Below are 16527 nucleotides of genomic sequence, written 5' to 3' on the forward strand. Positions count from 1 at the left end.
TTTATCATAAATATGGCATCATATGTCTAATCTAGATCAAAGCTTTTAACTGAGTCTGCTATCAATTAAAAGTAATTAAATGACTTGTTCTTTTCTTTCCTTTTTTTTGTGACATGATCTTGCTTTGTCACCTAGGATAGAGTGCAGTAGCGTGATTGTGGCTCACCACAGCCTCAACCTCCCAGGCTCAAGCAAACCTCCAGCCTCAGCCTCCCAAGTATCTGGGACTGCAGGCACACACCACCATGCCTAGCAAATTTTTTTAAAAATTTTTTTGTAGAGATGAGGTCTCATTATGTTGCCCAGGCTGGTCCCCAACTCCCAGGCTCAAGCAATCCTGCCACTTGTGGCCTCCCAAAATGCTGGGATTACAGGCATGAGCCATCATGCCCAGCCATGACTTGTTCTTTTAACTTGTAAGTTGCAGCCAGAAACTCATTGCCTTTACTCAATGAGGCATTACAAAACTTGAATTATGAAAACTAAATATTTTTCAGAAAGGTTTCTTTATAAAGAAAATATGCCAGTAACTGAAAAAGCTTTCCCAAAACACCTTTTTTAAAGAAATAAATTAATATATTAACTCTTAGGTGGGAATAGACATGAGACAAAAAGTAGGCAAAGAGGGTAATCCTTTGAGAGTCCACAGCATGCTTAAAGACAGAGGTCAAGGCCCTAGCAAAGAGAAGGTTTATTCTACTTCCAGAAAGAGAGGGTAGGCTAATTTTGGCCAGGTCTGGTTCGGGAGTGTTGTGATGAGGTGAATTCGGATCTGATCCAGGCCAGTAGCTCCCGCAAAGCTGGGATAGTTCCATGCCCACAGTGCATGGGGGCTCTTCTGGGATGGATATAACATGGTTCCTGGGTTCCTGTGTCAAACAGGCTCAAGTCCACCCCCAGGGCTGAACTCAATTTTCTAGAGCTATTTACTACACTAATTGAGCTCTTTCTCTCCTCTCTCTCTTCTTTCCTTCCTTTCAATAAATAAATCAGTTTTTGTTTGTTGGTTTGTTTTTCTGGGACTGCCCTGCTAGACACTGTAGAGGATATAAAGAAGGTTCCAGCAAGGCCTCAAGCAGGACAGATTAGACCCATGAATAGATACTTGTACAGTGTAAGCAAACCATGGTAAGAACCAAAGGAAAAATATACAGGTAAATGAGCGGGGGATGCCTCCGGCTGACTCTATCAGTGAAGATTTCCACAGAGGAGGCATTTCGGGCAGCTCAAAAAAAAGGGGAGGATTTAGCTACACAGAGATGGGGCCTGGAAATGGAAGTAAGAAAGGGCATCAAGGGCAAAGAAAATGGATTTCACCTTTGAAGTGCTTTTGTTTTTCTCCAGTCTTTCTGGCTGGGTATCCTAGCGAGGGCAGTGCTTCTTAAACTTTAATGTGTAAATGAATTACCTGGAGATCTTGTTAAAGTCCAGATTCTGATCTACCAGGTCTGTGCTAGGTGGGAGGGTCTGTGTTTCTAACAAGCTCCCAGGATGATGCTGAAGCTGCCAGTCCAAGAAGTGCACTTTGAATAACAACATTCTAGGCCTTATGTTTCCAAGATGGGGCAGATGCAGTGGGAAATTATAGGGCCACACATCTGGCTGTGCAGGTCCATGGGGCCTGGAAAGCTTCTGAGGACAGAGCAGCAGTGCTTCTCTCATTGTTAGCCTTTTGGCAGGGGTCAGGGACCATAATAAACAGAAGAGAAGGAGCTGCCCTGCATTTGTAATATAGAAGACCTCTCCATCTCAGACTGCGGGTGGACTGCATCGTTCCATCATCTCCAAACCAACAGCACAAAAACTCTGTGTGGTCACTGACTCACTTGTGTCCTAGCAGAATAAGGGATTCTTTGTTAGCTCAAAGTCTAGCAGTTCTTCTGGCTCTTGGTGGAGACAGAGTAATTTTAACCCAAAAATAGGTCTTTCAAAAATATTGCTGAAATAAAGGAAGCAGTAATCAGGATGGTTCAGTCTACCAAACTCCAAACTTAATACAACAAACCATGTCTGCATTAAGATAGAGGCCTTGCTGCTGCAGAGGGTGGTTAAAACAGCCTTTGTATATTTTTATTTTTCTGCTGGATATTATTCTCTAAGACTTCTAATTCAAGCAATTCTAGAAATAAGGGAAGAAGAGCCATATGTAACTATTTATGACCGAAATTCAGAAGTAGTCACATCTTGAGTCATAACTTCATAAACATAAATAATGAAATCTCTAAACTATTAGTCTACCCTTTTTTGAGCTTTTATTTGGAAATACAGTAATAGGTGGAAACACTAGGACATCTGGACAAGAGAAGGTAGAAATTTTTTTAAAGCATTTTCTATGCATATAACATTTTCTGTGTGTGAAAAAAATGCTATATTCTATCTGTAGAGTAAAATAGGATTGCCTGTGGCAAAGGCAAGGCTTCTAAGAAACAGCTCAGACTGGAAATTTAAAACACACTCTGGGTTTCCCCCTTCCATTTTTCTTGAAGTTACCAAGATGAGTGGTCATGGGATGAAAGTGCAATATTTATTCAGTTGCTGTGGGCCAGATACTGTTCTAAGCATATTACATATGTGCTCCCTTTTAATCCTCCAATTACAACTATAAATAGATCTTAATATAGCTATTTTAGAGATAAGACAGCTGACAGAAAAGTTGTAGAAGATCATAAAGCAAGGAGTTGGAACAGAATTTCAAACCCACATTCGTCCAATATAAAATCCATACACTTTCTACCACAGCATGGTGCCTCCTAATACCAGATTTCTTGGTGTCTCTTGCTGAGGACAGTTTGCTTCTTGTGGCAGCTGTCCTTATTAGATGTTGAGTTACATAGAAAAGTCTGTGGGATTGGCGACAGGTCAAACTTAAAGACCTTCAAGATTCCTTCCAATCTTTACATACATCCTCCCACCATAGTGCCTTTGTATATGCTATTTTCTCTGCCTGAAATTCTCTCTTTGCCTTTTTTTTTTTTTTGCCTATTTAACTACTTCAGATTTATCCTGCAGACCTCAGCTTAACCATTTCTTCAAAACAGTCTTCTTTTCCTTTGTTCTGTTCACTCTTTCTACTACATACTTTTTTTTTTTTTTGACCGAGTCTCACTCTATCACCCAGAATGGAGTACAGTGGCACGATCTCGGCTCACTGCAACCTCCACCTCCCAGGTTCAAGTGATTCACCTGCCTCAGCCTCCCAAGTAGCTGGTATTACAAGTATGTACCACCACACCCAGCTAATTTTTGTATTTTTAGTAGAGATGGGGTTTCACCATGTTGCTCAGGCTGGTCTCGAACTCCTGACTTCAGGTGATCCACCCACCTTGGCCTCCCAAAGTGCTGGGATTATAGCCATGAACCACTGCGCCCAACCTCTACGACACACTTTTAATAGCACGATGTACCTTTTGATTGGTAACATATCACAGATGCAATTTTACATTTATGTGTGTGTTCTAAATATCAGATTCCTTATCTCTAAAATGAACTATTTGTCCCCTGTCCCCGATGACTCACCTGAATGATAACAAGTTGTAACTGTTATTTGTTGATTGGCTCTTGCCTCTGTGCTAGGTGTTTGGTGAGGTAATTAAAAATCCTTAAGACTTGTTCTCGGCACTCAAGGAACTAATAATCTTATTGAAAGGGTGTTGTTAAGAAATATAAAATGATTACAGAGCAACCAAGGTCAGGATGTAACCATATCTTTTGCAAGAAAAAACTGCTTTATTTTGTTTTTTTCCAAGGAGCTATCTCTCCTTCTAATCTATGTCTCACTTATAAACACTGGCATATGAAAGCTGATGCAGTTTCAGGAATAAAGTAATATAATTAGAAAAGTGGAAAGAAACTTGGAGAACAATGGAAGACCGATAAAGGTGAGAAGGAAGAAATGAGAACCACAGTTTGCCACGTATCTCAGAAATGTTCCATCTTATAGTGAATGACAGTGGGCCAAAGCTCACCAAATTTGATATCAGCAGTCAATATTTATCTTGACTCTTAAAAGCAGAGTAGAGAAGGAAGTATATGTTTAGTAAATTAGAGATAAAGCGTGAACCATGTCACCTCAGTCAAAAAAGAAGGTGGACTCCAGTTATAGACAGCTAGAACCCTTCAAGGATAAAACCACAGACCAAGGGTAATTGTGTAGGAAACAGAATAGGGTCCCAAATGTAAGCTCCATAAGCCCATCTGAATTCCGAAGGTCTCCCAGATCCCATCATACTGATGTTACCAGAAGTGACACATTTCATTCCCAATTTACAAATGGCACATACATACAGTAGGCGCAGACCTCTCCCTAGTCTGGAGGTGCTCACTGCTACTGGCAAGACAGCCATTGTGAAAGTCAAAACGAAATCCTAAACTTTAAAAGAATCCATATTTTTAAATTAAAAGGGTGAGAAGAAATTACAAAATGTAGAAAAATGGGGAACTGAACCAAATGTTCCTGCTCCTCAATATATTATTTCTGCCCCTCACTACCAGGATTCTTTCTCTAGTCATTTTTCAAACTCCAAAATTTTCTTATGGAAATGTTCATTTGTGACTATAAGATACTCTTAAAATTGCATATGTCTTTGGAACGGCTGATAGTCTTGCACACGACTGTGAATTCATTTAATCAAGTTATTTTACTTAGTTCCAACTTGCAGCATACTAAATGAATGCTGATTTTTAAGAACAGAGGGCAAAGACAAGCTGATTGAGATAGAAAAAGGCCAGACAGAATGAGAACAATAGGTGCAGGAAAAAGGATTTCAGGAGAATATTGGAGAAGTAAGGTGCAAAAAGAGCAGAAAGGAAAATAATTACTATTTTCACCTATTTCAAGGCTCAGAAAGGCTGGTGCTATACCCCTCAAGAGAAGAAGAGAAATTTCTTTCTTTTTCTTGACCCTGTTGAACAGAATAGGCCCAGTTCCTAGGACTAGATGTGAATCTGGTACCATTACAAACCACAAACATTAAATAGGTTTTTTGGAACAGCTTAGTGACCCAGCTCTTGCAGGAAAATGTGATATTCTAAAAAACTGAAAGGAAGTCCTCTTATAGCTCTAGAACAAGTACTAACTTTGAGGAATATAATCAAGATGGAACATTTGAAATTTCCAATATTTTAGAAACTATGACCAATAAAAATGACAGTTTCATATGGTTCAACCCAAAAGTTAATAAGCTGATGACTTCCTAAATGTCTTATCTGAAATTACATCAGCAGAATGAAGAATTTGAAAAGCTACTTGCTACACCATGTAGAAGAAAAAAAATTTTAAATATAGACTTCACTAGTCTTGAAGACATACTGTGATTGATGATGCATAAGAGATGCTGTTCAAAATAGTCACATTATAATACCCAATTCCAGATCAAGCCCTCTGTGTCCATGTCCATTTATTCCATTTGTTATTTAGACAGCACTTCTTCAACAGCCATAGGGAACCTAAGACATCTATATCCATGGGTGTTTTAGGTTGAGGTTGACAGTGGGCATTATGGGTTTCAGGGTAACTTTAGGTGAACCCAGTTTTTCCTTGTATCACTTAATGTGATTAATGTTCACACGGAGGGTTTTGCCAGGTGATCTGGCATCCTTACAACCATGAGTTTACTTATGACACAGGGAAGATTGCTTTTAGGTTTTCCTTTTCTTTCCCAGAATAGCAATTTAAAAGCCTCTAACTTAACATCTAGATGAACCGTAAGGTCTTTTTCAGTTCTATCATTTCATGATTAGATTTTATGGAAAAGAAAATGACTATGCTTGCTCTCACATGCATAGAGTATTTCTATAACTATATGCAAGAAACAGGCAGCATTAGACTTTCTTGAGGAGGGAAACTTGCTTTTTCCTGTACTGAGCTTTTGTGCACTGAACTCTTTTTAAATACCATGTATTATTTGCTAACAAGAATTAAAAATACAATTTAAAATGTAAGCAAAGCATTTTACTTGTTAAAGTACAGAACCCCTCCCTGTATAAATGTTTAGTTCCTGTTCTTCTTGTTCTTCTTTATGACCTTAACATTATTGTGATTAAAAAAAAAGAAAACAATTCCTAGGCACTGTGGGAGGTGAAACAGAGATGTAGAAGACTTTCATGATGGAAATTGCTATTTATTCTGCAAATATTTGTAACTACTTGTTATGTGACAGATCCTGGGCTAGGCACTTCCTCCTTTACAAGACTTCTGGAAGGCTTCTTGTTTAAACATCCAAGGTTTTTTGTTTTTGTTTTTGTTTTCTTTGAGAGGTCTGCATGCTTAAAATGCTTCCCATAGATAAGCAGTGGTTTGTTCTCCATGAATGCAGCAACAGATTAGGTTACCTGCAGGGAGAATCACCTCCCACACTAAGGTAGGTCCCAGGTGTTTGAGGCAGACACTACCATGATGACCGGTACATGAGTCAGAGAACACTTTGTACAGAGGGAAAGAGTCCCCTTGACTAGATCTGCAATATTCAGAACAAAAAGAGGCAAGTGAAGACAAAAAAGGAAAGTAGTGGAGGGAGATGACTGGCAATAGAAGCTAGTACAGTAATATCTTACTTCACAAAATTATTGAGTTACCCAAAAGCTGATTCCAAAGTTTTGTAAATATCATCCCAATACATTAGAAAGGCTTGCTAAATAGAACAACTTTTGTCAAGCAAAAAGGCCCTTATTTCTATTCAAATTTTACATAGATGACGTGTAGATAAGAACTCTCAACATTTTCAAAGCCCTTAGACATATATTTCTTTGGATTCTCACAAAAACGCCATAAGAATTGTTTTCCATTCCACACATGAGGAAAGTGAAGCTTAGAGGTTGAGCCACTTGCCCATGGAAGCCTGGTAGGGAAATGGCTGAGGTTTAGACCAGGACCCCGGCGCCCTACTCATTGGCACTAAGGTAGCCTCATGACATGTCTCTACAGAGATAGGCAGAGCACAAGAAACTTAACTTTTTCAGGCAATTTTCTCTGATTTTCATAAAACTGTAGCTACCAAATGGGGATACCTAGGGTATCAGTTTTATGATACCCTAGGTATCCCCATTTCTCCCATTCTTCCCTTCCAGACCATCTTCCCGGGTCTGCAGCCCTGTCCATCTTCACAGAATTTAGTTTGGGTTGTCTCCTCCCCCAGGATCTCTGCTATCTCCACATAGTCTACAAATAAAGTGCAGGAGCCACAGACTGGCAGTCAGGACCTCTGCCTGAGCCCCCACCCACAGCTCAAACACTCTTTCCTATTTCACTATGCTCATGTTTACCCCTTGCACTCCAAACAAGCAGGTCTGTGTACCACCATCTAACACCCCAACAGCGCCAGGCTAGGGTGAGCTGAGTCACAGCATTTAAAGGTTCACCAAAGCACTCAGTAATCAAGGTTAATATTTTAATGGAATATTTCAAAAAAAATCAAAAATATCAAAAATGCATGATAAAAAATATCAAAATTTTAAATAAAGACAGGGTCAGTTTAGGGGTTTTTCCTATTGCTTCAGGCTCAAAAGTGCCTTCCGGGGCGCTGTTACCGGCCCTGCAGTGACTCCCCACTCAGATAATTTTACTAATGTTTCCCAAAAGTTAGTTCTTACAACCGCTTTCTACATTAGTAACCTCTTTCTTCTTGAACGCTCCAGCATTTAAGTGTAGCGCTGTACTGTCAGGAAAACCCATTTCCCCTAGTAACTAGTAGTACTTTGAAGATATTCTGAATCATCTTGGATCCTTTCCAGCACTTTCCCAAACCACAGTGCGCACTCAGCACCACTTCGCTAAAAGAGTGCAGAATCACAATGCTCAAATCACTGTCTGGGGGGTTCAGCAGGGAGGGGACGCAGATATGTTTTGTTTAGTCCAGGGTGTTTTGAGAAAATTGAATTTGTTGTTGAGATTTTACAAATCAGGATATTGTATATGAATATACTCCGTCATTTCTGGAAAAATCAGAAAATCTGGCAACACTAGGTCTGATTCTTGCCCGATAGCAAGGGACACTGAGAGCAGATAAGCGGCCCTGCCTTCGGAGCTCTCTCCAGTTCGCCTCCTCCCAGTTACAGTGCCTGTCAGGCCCCATTAGCTCTTTGAGTTTGCTACCCTAAGAATAAAGGAACGAGCGTACAGGATAAAAACCCATCGGCTGGGTCTATTCGTTTTTTCCTAGAGAAAAAAAAATGTTTCCTGGTTGTCCTTTCGAATATAGTCTCACAGAGAAGGTCACAGAAACAGCCCACCTTTCTAGCCCACAAACTTCCCACAAGCCGTGAAAGTCGCACCGGCTCTTACACCCAGATCGGTTTCTCCTGGGTCTTTGGCTCAGGGCTCCCGCCCCTACATTGGCCTTTCCCTTCCTCCGCCACCTCCGCGCTCCGAAGCCTGGGGCGGGTCGCGGGTCCCGGCCCCCAGCCCCCAAGCCTCCAGCCGCTGCTCTTTGCCCCGGGCCAGAGCGCTCCGGCTCGCCCACGGCGGCACTGAGCATGCTCAGAGGCGGCCGCGGGGGCAGGTTTGCTTCGCAGGCGCTCGCACTCGGCGGCAGGCGGGCGCGCGGCTGCAGCTGGAGCTCCAGCGCCCGGAGTTGGAGTTGCCGGGAGTTTTCCCCCAACCCCTCCCTTTTCGCGCGCGGCAGCAGGAGCCGGCGCGGGAGCCGCGAGCGGCGGCGAGCCAGCACCCGGGCCGGCTAAGCCTTGTCCGGAGCCCGGAGCCCCGCGCGGGGCAGCCCCCGGGGAGGAGCCTCGTGCGCTGGGACGCGTGCGGCGCACTGGCACGGCTGGGGCGCGAGCCAGGCTGCACGGTAGGACCGGGGCGAGGGGAGCCAGGCGGTCAGGGCGGAGGCCAAGCCCGGGAGATGCGGTTGCAGCCGCCACGGCTGTTGGGGCGCCTGGCGCTCCGTCCGAGGCGGGTGGCTGTGAGGCCAGGGGAGTAGGCAGGCGCCCAGAGAGATTCTTCCAAGTTGGCGGGTGGCGGGAGAGGGGGCCGCGCGCCCCGGCGCAGCTGCTTTGTGCGCGCAGAGAGGGACTCGTGCCCCTGGTTCTCTCCAACCCTGGGACCCGTTGTGCGGGCAGTATTGGGCAAGCCACGGAACGGAGCGATTTCCTCCGAGAAAGTTGAGGATGGAGCCTTTTTTTTCCGCACTGTCCCCGCGATGGGATGGGCCCCGAGAATGCCGCCCCGAGGCTCCCAGTGTGGGGGAACTCGGGGTCGCTGCGCCTCTAGCTTGAGCGCAGAAATCCGCGAATCACTCCGATCTTCGCGAACTCTGGCATCTTCTAGGAAAATCATTACTGCCAAAACTGAGGCGAGCTTTTCTGGCGGGCACGGCACCCTGCCTCCAGGGCGCTGCCCGGGCCGATGCCCCCTTTCCGATCTCAGATTTGGTCAAGGGCACCAGGTTCCGAATTCGCGCTTGCCCTGCACGCCGGCATCGAGCCTTACCAACACCGCCGGGCAACGTGGCTGGAGTAGGTGGGTGGCTCGATTTTCACTCCAGCCTTTCCTCAGGTTTACAACACCCCGCCACCTCCCCACCCCACCCCATTCATCTTCGCAGAGAACAGGACCTGCAGGTGGAGAATTTGGAAAGACATCTTGTTCTTTAGGAGAAAGTCCCCGGGGTGTATCTGCCTTTGGTTCTGGCCCCAGGATTTCATAACGAACCCTCTCCCCTTCCTATTACGTTTCCCTAGGGACTGGGTGGGAGAGAATAGGGTCGGTAGGTCCGCAGGAACTTCCACCTCATTCTACCCTCTCCTAAGATTGCCTTCCGGGCGACCCCAGGACCCTGGAACTGGCATTGTGCGGATTGTAAGGGTGGGGAGGATGCCGACGAATTTTTCCTGGCTCCACTTTTTTCACTTCTTGTTTTGAGTTTTGGGGTTTTGCCTGCACACTAGTCAGAGCTGCGCACTAGTCAGAGCCACCCTGGGGGTGGAGGAGCTTCAGCCGAGGCTGTGAGCCGCTGTTCGTCTCAGAGGCTGCTAGTGGGAATCGGTCCAGAAGTGATTATGCAGGCTAGAAATATGCCTCTCTTTTTTTCTTTTTTGGCTGAACACCTTGGCTGTTGGGTGTGTGTGTTACGTTCTTAAAGGGACACCCTCACACTGCTCAAGTGCCAGGATTTAGGGGCTCACCATTCTGCTGCCTGTTTTTCTCTTTGCCTTTTCCTTGAGGGTAGTCTGCTTTGGGGCAGATTTCTAGATGTGCGAATCACATAATGTGGATACACTACACAGTTCTAGAGTCAGACAGACTTGAGGTCAAGTTTCAGCTTTACAGCTGATGACAGTGCTGATGGACAAATGATTAGCCACTCTGAACTTCAGTCTTCTCTTCTGTCAAATGGAGATAATCGTGGCCTTACCTCCCTCCATTGCAGGGTTGTTGTAAACTCAGATGAGATAATGGAAATGAAAAGTGCTAAGAAAACTTTAAAAGCACCATTCAGGTCTTAGATATTGTCGCTGTGCTCTTTACTCAGTTGTTTTGAATGAGCTAATTCTTAATTATAACAAGACATCTAGGTCTTCTCTTTATCCACTCCTCACCAAGTGGTTTAGTTGCTTGGGCCTTTGGAAGCATCTGTTTACCCTTTTTCTTTCTCTATCCTCAAATCCATCTCTTTTGATTTTAAGAATTGGAGCTCCAGTCCTCATATTTATCTGAGGAAGGCAGCATGATGTAGATTAGGAGATGACTGGGGTGGCCTTATCAACATTAAGGGTCCTAGGCCCCAGAATTGGCATGGTCAGAAAGGCCTTAGTTTGAAACTCAAGGCTGATGAAGAAGTCAGCAGATCCTGGAATGGAGCTCTGACTTGACCTCTAATAGTGACCTTGAACTAAGGACTCAACTCCTAATCTGTGAAATCAGTCTATGAAGATTAAAAGCCAATATCAATTGAAGGCAAGAACAGGTGAGATTATCACTCAGTTAAAAAGGGTTCATACAGGCTCCTGAGCCACCCCAGGTGCAGCATCTTCCCTAATCTTAGGGCAGTGGTTCTCACACTTGAAGATCAGAATCATCTGGAGGGCTTGTTAAATCACAGACTGTTGGGCTATACTGCCAGAGTCTCTGATTCTCTAGGTCTAGGGTGGAGGCCCAAGAATTTGCATTTCTGACTAGTTCCAGGTGATGCTAATGCTGCTACAGACCATGCCTATAGAATCACTAACTTATGGGGTGGGAGATAGTAAGAGAGATGAAGTTTGTTGTGAAATGCCATTATTTTACTAGCTCATATACAGAGACAAGGTTTCTTTGGGGGTGTGTTGGGAAGTCTCCCTAGGCATTTTATGTTCCAATGCCTGTGCCACTTACCATTATCTAGGTTTAATAATTCTGATTGCTCTTCAAATGGATGAATTTTACAAAGAGGTAGGATTACCCTTCTTTTCATACTGTAAAATATGTAGTCTCAGGTTTTAGATCAGCCTTGGGTAGTGCCGGATTGGTGACCTTTATAATTTATAAAATCTAAAAACTACCCCATTTCCTTTTTTGGAGAAACCTCAGACATTTGTGGAAAGGAGGTTACGTACAGTTCTGACAGCTTGAACCTTAAGGTTGGAGGACACAATAGATCACCTAGGGAACAAGTTTAAGAAGAATTTGCGTCGTGTCTTTTCCGAATGGACAGCTTACCCAGGCCCTCGAGGGAGCATGAAGTACACCCCACGACAAATGTCCCATGGTGGTTAGACCTGGCAAAGCCCTTTCATTCCTTCTGGAGAATGGTGGTGTCATTGGCAGTGGCTGAGACCCTCTCTTCGTCTCTAAGAGGGTAGAAGGCTGGCTTTCAGGGGCAGCCGATCAGTATTAGTGTGGTGTCCTGTGTAACCTAGCTTGTAATCAAGCACTATTGGGACTTAACCCAATCTTAAGCTCTTTTCCTTTTGCCCCACGCCATAGTCCAGTGCTGAGAGCTCACCATGACTTCCTGTGACCTAGACTGTGGCCTTGAATTTTGACTGCTTTGCATCAGAGAGGCTGTGGGAGCCTGCTTGAGTCAGGAGGGTTCCTGTAATAACATCCTAAGGAAGAAATAAAGTTTACATAATGTAGCGCCCAAATGAATTAGGTATAAGAGGAGGTCAGTCAGCGCCTTAACTAGTTCTTGTGTTGCTATGCCAAATGGGATCCCAGTTCACAGTCATGCTTTATCTCAGCTGTCCATTTGTGCTTTGTTTTAGTTTTAAAATGATTAGCACTAGAGAAACCTGTCAGTAAATCAGAAACCTTTAAAAAACTCAAGTGTACACTTAGTGTTTTAGTAGATAAAACTTTCAGACCCAAACCTGTCTTCCTGACAGCAATCAGCACTTGGTGAAGGAACAGCCTTCTGGTTGTCACTCTTAAGATTCATTAGCTAATTTAAATGGTTTTTCCCACTTAGTATAAGTAGGGAACATTTCTATTTTAAAATTGCTTCCCATAACCTGATGTTTATATTTTGGGTGTTACCCCTGCTTTTTGCTGCTGGGATTTTTTCCAGTGTGAGGGCAGCCTCTTATCACCGTTGTTCACATTTCTCAGTACATAGTATCTTTGCTCCCTTTAGTAAGTCTGTTGTGAGACAGTCATTATGACACTTTATTTCTTTTTTGGTCATTAGGACTGTTATTACTGAGTCACAGAGAGTCAGGGCCCATTCCTAGAACGTTATTCTCTATGTTCCTAGAGGGTGCTTTTAAACTAAAGCTCTAGTTATACTGTACTAGCTCATTTCTAAGATACATCCTTTTTCTGATTTCAGAAGTCCAGATGGATCTTAAAAATTATGAACACATTTAGGCCAGGTGCAGTGGCTCACGCCTGTAATCCCAGAGCTTTGGGAGGCTGAGGCGGGTGGATCACATGAGGTCAGGAGTTCGAGAGCAGCCTGACCAACATGGTGAAACCCCGTCTCTACTAAAAATGCAAGAACAAATTAGCTGGATGTGGTGGCGGGCACCTGTAAGACCAGCTACTCGGGAGGCTGAGGCAAGAGAATTGCTTGAATCTGGGAGACGGAGGTTGCAGTGAGCCGAGATGGCGCCGTTGCACTCCAGCCTGGGCAACAAGAGTGAATCTCCATCTCAAAAAAAAAAAAAAATTATGAACACATTTAATGTGCAGTTTTTTTTTCTTCTGTAACCTGGTATGTTAGTACAGTGCCTATAGTGCAGTTAGCTCAGCAGTTCCGAGAATACGTTGGGTAAAATGCTGTTGGGGTGGGTATTAATCAGTGTGCTCTTATAAAGGGCAAATCCATTTGGGAAGCACTGCCTATTATTTTTTTTCCTCTTGTAGATATTCTCAACATGGGCATCATTATATCAAAGACTATGAGAAGTACTATAGTTAACTATATCAACAACAAAAACTTGGTTACATTTATTCAAGTCAGCATTTCCCAGAATACAGAATGTTTCTGAGGTTATATATCTATCTTTTAGGACTCCATTACTGAGTTAGCACAAACCACAATTTTAATATGTGATCTAATATTGTGGGTGGGATGGTTTCACCTAGTATATCCCGAAAATATAGGGACATTCATTAAGTATGGCTATTAATTAATTAACTCTATATGTGGTTACTTATTTTTTATTTCAGTGTAGAGAAGAACATTTTAAGCTGTGGTGGCTAAGAAAGTCCCCACGAAGGGGCTGGATTGTGATAATATAAATGGTGGGTAGCACTCTTCGACGGATACGGGACATTTTAGGTTGGAGGGCTAATGAAGCAGGAGTAAAGACTTGCGTTTGTGCCTGCATATAAATAATTTTCAGAGCATACAAGAAACTGAATTGTGCCCAGCACAGTGTGAGATTTACTGAATCTGTGGTGGTGGTCAAAGAACCTATTAAGGCCAGGCTTGGTTGCTTATACCTGTAATGCCAGCAGGTCAAGGCTGCAGTGAGCCCTGATCGTGCCACTGCACTCCAGCCTGGGCAACAGAGTAATATCCTGTCCTAAAAACAAAACAAAACAAAAAGTTTTTTGATTCTGTAAATTCATTGAAGTAGCAGACAAGTTATAGAGAGGACTGGACAGCTAGTTGCAGGAGTGGAGGTGCAATACTCAGGATGAAAGCAGGCAGGGGTGCCTGGAACTGGAGGGGGGCATGGAAGTGTTCCTGTGCCATTAGTCATTAGGGGGATGCAAATCAAAACCACAGTGAGATGCCACTTCACACCCACCAGGACGGCCAGGTGGAGAATGTGGAGAAATTGGAACCCTCCCACATTAGATTGCTGGTGAATATGTAAAACGGAACAGCCACTTGGGAAAACAGTTTGGCAGTTCCTCAAAATGTTAAACATTGGCTACCTAATGACCAATTCCCCTCCAAGGTAGATACACAAGAGAACTGAAAACATGTTCATGAAAATATGAATATTCATAGCAGCCTTCCTTTTTTTTTTTTTTTTTTTTTTTTTTTTGAGGCTGAATCTCATTCTGTCTCTCTCCCAGGCTGAAGTGCAGTGGCACAATTTCTCCTCACTGCAGCCTCGACCTCCCAGCCTCAAGTGATCCTCCCACCTTGGGTTCCCGAGTAGCTGGGACTACAGGCATGTGCCACCACCTCCAGTTAATTTTTTAATTTTTTGTAGAGATAGAGTTTTACCATGTTGCCCAGGCTGATCTCGAACTCCTGGGCTCAAGCAATCCACCTGCCTTGACCTCTGGGATTACAGGCATGAGCCACTGTGCCTGGCCAGCAGCCTTATTCTTAATAGCCCTAAAGTGGCAACAACCCAAATATCCATCGGCTGCTGAATGGATAAACAAAATGTAGTACATCCATGCAAGGAAAACTATTCAAACATAGAAAGGAACAAAATGTTGATTCATGCTACAACATTGATGTACCTTGAAACCATGCTATGTGAAAGAAGCCAGATACAAATGACCATGTATTGCATGATTCCATTATGAAGTGTACAGAATAGGAAAATCCACAGTGACAGAAGTAGATTAGTGGTTGCCAGGGGTTGGAAGAGGGAGAAATGGGGAGAGACTGTTGATGGGTCTGAGGTTTCTTTTTGGGATGATGAAAATGTTCAGGAATTAGATAGGGTGATGATGGCACAATTTTTTGAATACACTGAAAACTACTGAGTTGCACACTTTAAAAGAGTGAATTTTATGGTGTATGAATTATTAAATTTTTAAAAATAGGAAGAAGGTGGCTGGATCCAAAGGAGAGATTTTTTTTTGTTTTGTTTTGTTTAAAAAAAAAAAAAAAAAAAGATGATGAGACAACTCCAGAAATAGGGTTTCAGTTTCAGGTTAAATTTTCTGCTATTGGGAAAAAATATCTGGATTATTCCTTTCTCCTTGTTTGTCTTTGGCTTTCTAGAATGCTCTTGTTACTCTCTCATTCGAAAGTTTACTACCTGAATTAAAAGGGTTTTGTTCCAAGTTGCTCCTGAGTCAGTGAGATCATTTTCATGGCAAGTGCCTTGTCATCTTCATATCTGAGTGTGTTTCTGTATTTTCCTCCAGAGACAAATTCCCTATTCAGGCTTCCTTGTGATCCACCAGAGGGCATGCTGACTCTGCAGCTTCAGTTTAGCTTCCCCCTTAAGATCTGACTGTGATAGACATTTTAGTGTCATCTTCTAATTTGTTTGTAGAACTCTGTCAAGACTGCCTCCTCCCTCTTTTAAAAAAATCTCTATTTAAAGAGGGTTCATGTGGTGCTCAGCATTACGTGAACATCAATGCATTTGGGTCCAAGAGGCATGATACTAAATGAGGTTTAACACCACTGGAGCTGACACAGTTGGCCCTTGGGTAGACATTCTTCTCTCTTTAACAGTGTGGTGCCACAGTGCCTCTTGAGATTTTGTTAGAATGCTGGTTCTGATTCAGTAGGTCTGGGATGGGGCCTGAGATTCTGCACTTCTAACAAGCTCTCACTGATGCAGATGCTGCTGTTGAGTGGATCATACTTTGAGTAGAAGCTGATACAGTTTAGAGAAGATGGCTTCAGAATGGGACAGGGCTGAGTGTGAAACATAGCTCCACCATTAACGTGTGTGGGACCTTGGGCAAGTTAATTAACATCTGCGCCACAGTTTCTTTTCTGTACGATCAGAGTAAGACTGAGCAGGTAGAAATGTGCCTAGCATCATGTGACTGAAATGCTAAATGTTATTGACCTTCTCCTGCCCACAAAGATCAAGAATTCTATGGTAAGGAGTAAGGAACAAAATACATGACTGTGATTCTCCCACCTGGAGCCTGTGCCCCTTGCCCTCACCAGCCTCTGCTTCCTCTGTTGCTTTTGGGACTGGCACTAATCCCCGCTGGCTTGCCTTCTTATGGGATTGGCATGAGGACATTATGAGCTGTAAGATGAAGCACCTCTGTAAAGTATATGCTATTACTCTACAGTGCTGGCTTGGGGAATTACATCCTCATAGGTTACCCAAGGTGAGTTGGTGGCTTGTTAAATTTGTTGTTTCTGTTTCCTTTATCATCATTTGAAGTAGAAGGAAATAGGAGATTGTGTTTACATTTCTATTAAGTTGATGGATCCTCTTAAC

General features: G+C 43.3%; 1 protein-coding gene across 4 annotated transcripts in view; it reads left to right on the plus strand.

The window, feature by feature from the left end:
• Nucleotides 1-8513: 8513 nt before the first annotated feature.
• Nucleotides 8514-16527, plus strand: part of STXBP6 (syntaxin binding protein 6) — a 241133-nt gene continuing 233119 nt past the window's right edge. For 3 of the 4 annotated variants that reach the window (XM_055291624.2, XM_055291627.2, XM_055291626.2), the window contains exon 1: nucleotides 8514-8783. The gene's annotated coding sequence lies outside the window, so the exon portion shown is untranslated. Of the gene's footprint in view, nucleotides 8784-9355; nucleotides 9455-16527 lie in introns of those variants that run through there. The other variant, XM_055291628.2, reaches the window with a different exon arrangement.

Source organism: Symphalangus syndactylus, chromosome 9 (genome assembly GCF_028878055.3).
Source record: "Symphalangus syndactylus isolate Jambi chromosome 9, NHGRI_mSymSyn1-v2.1_pri, whole genome shotgun sequence".
NCBI lineage: Eukaryota > Metazoa > Chordata > Mammalia > Primates > Hylobatidae > Symphalangus > Symphalangus syndactylus.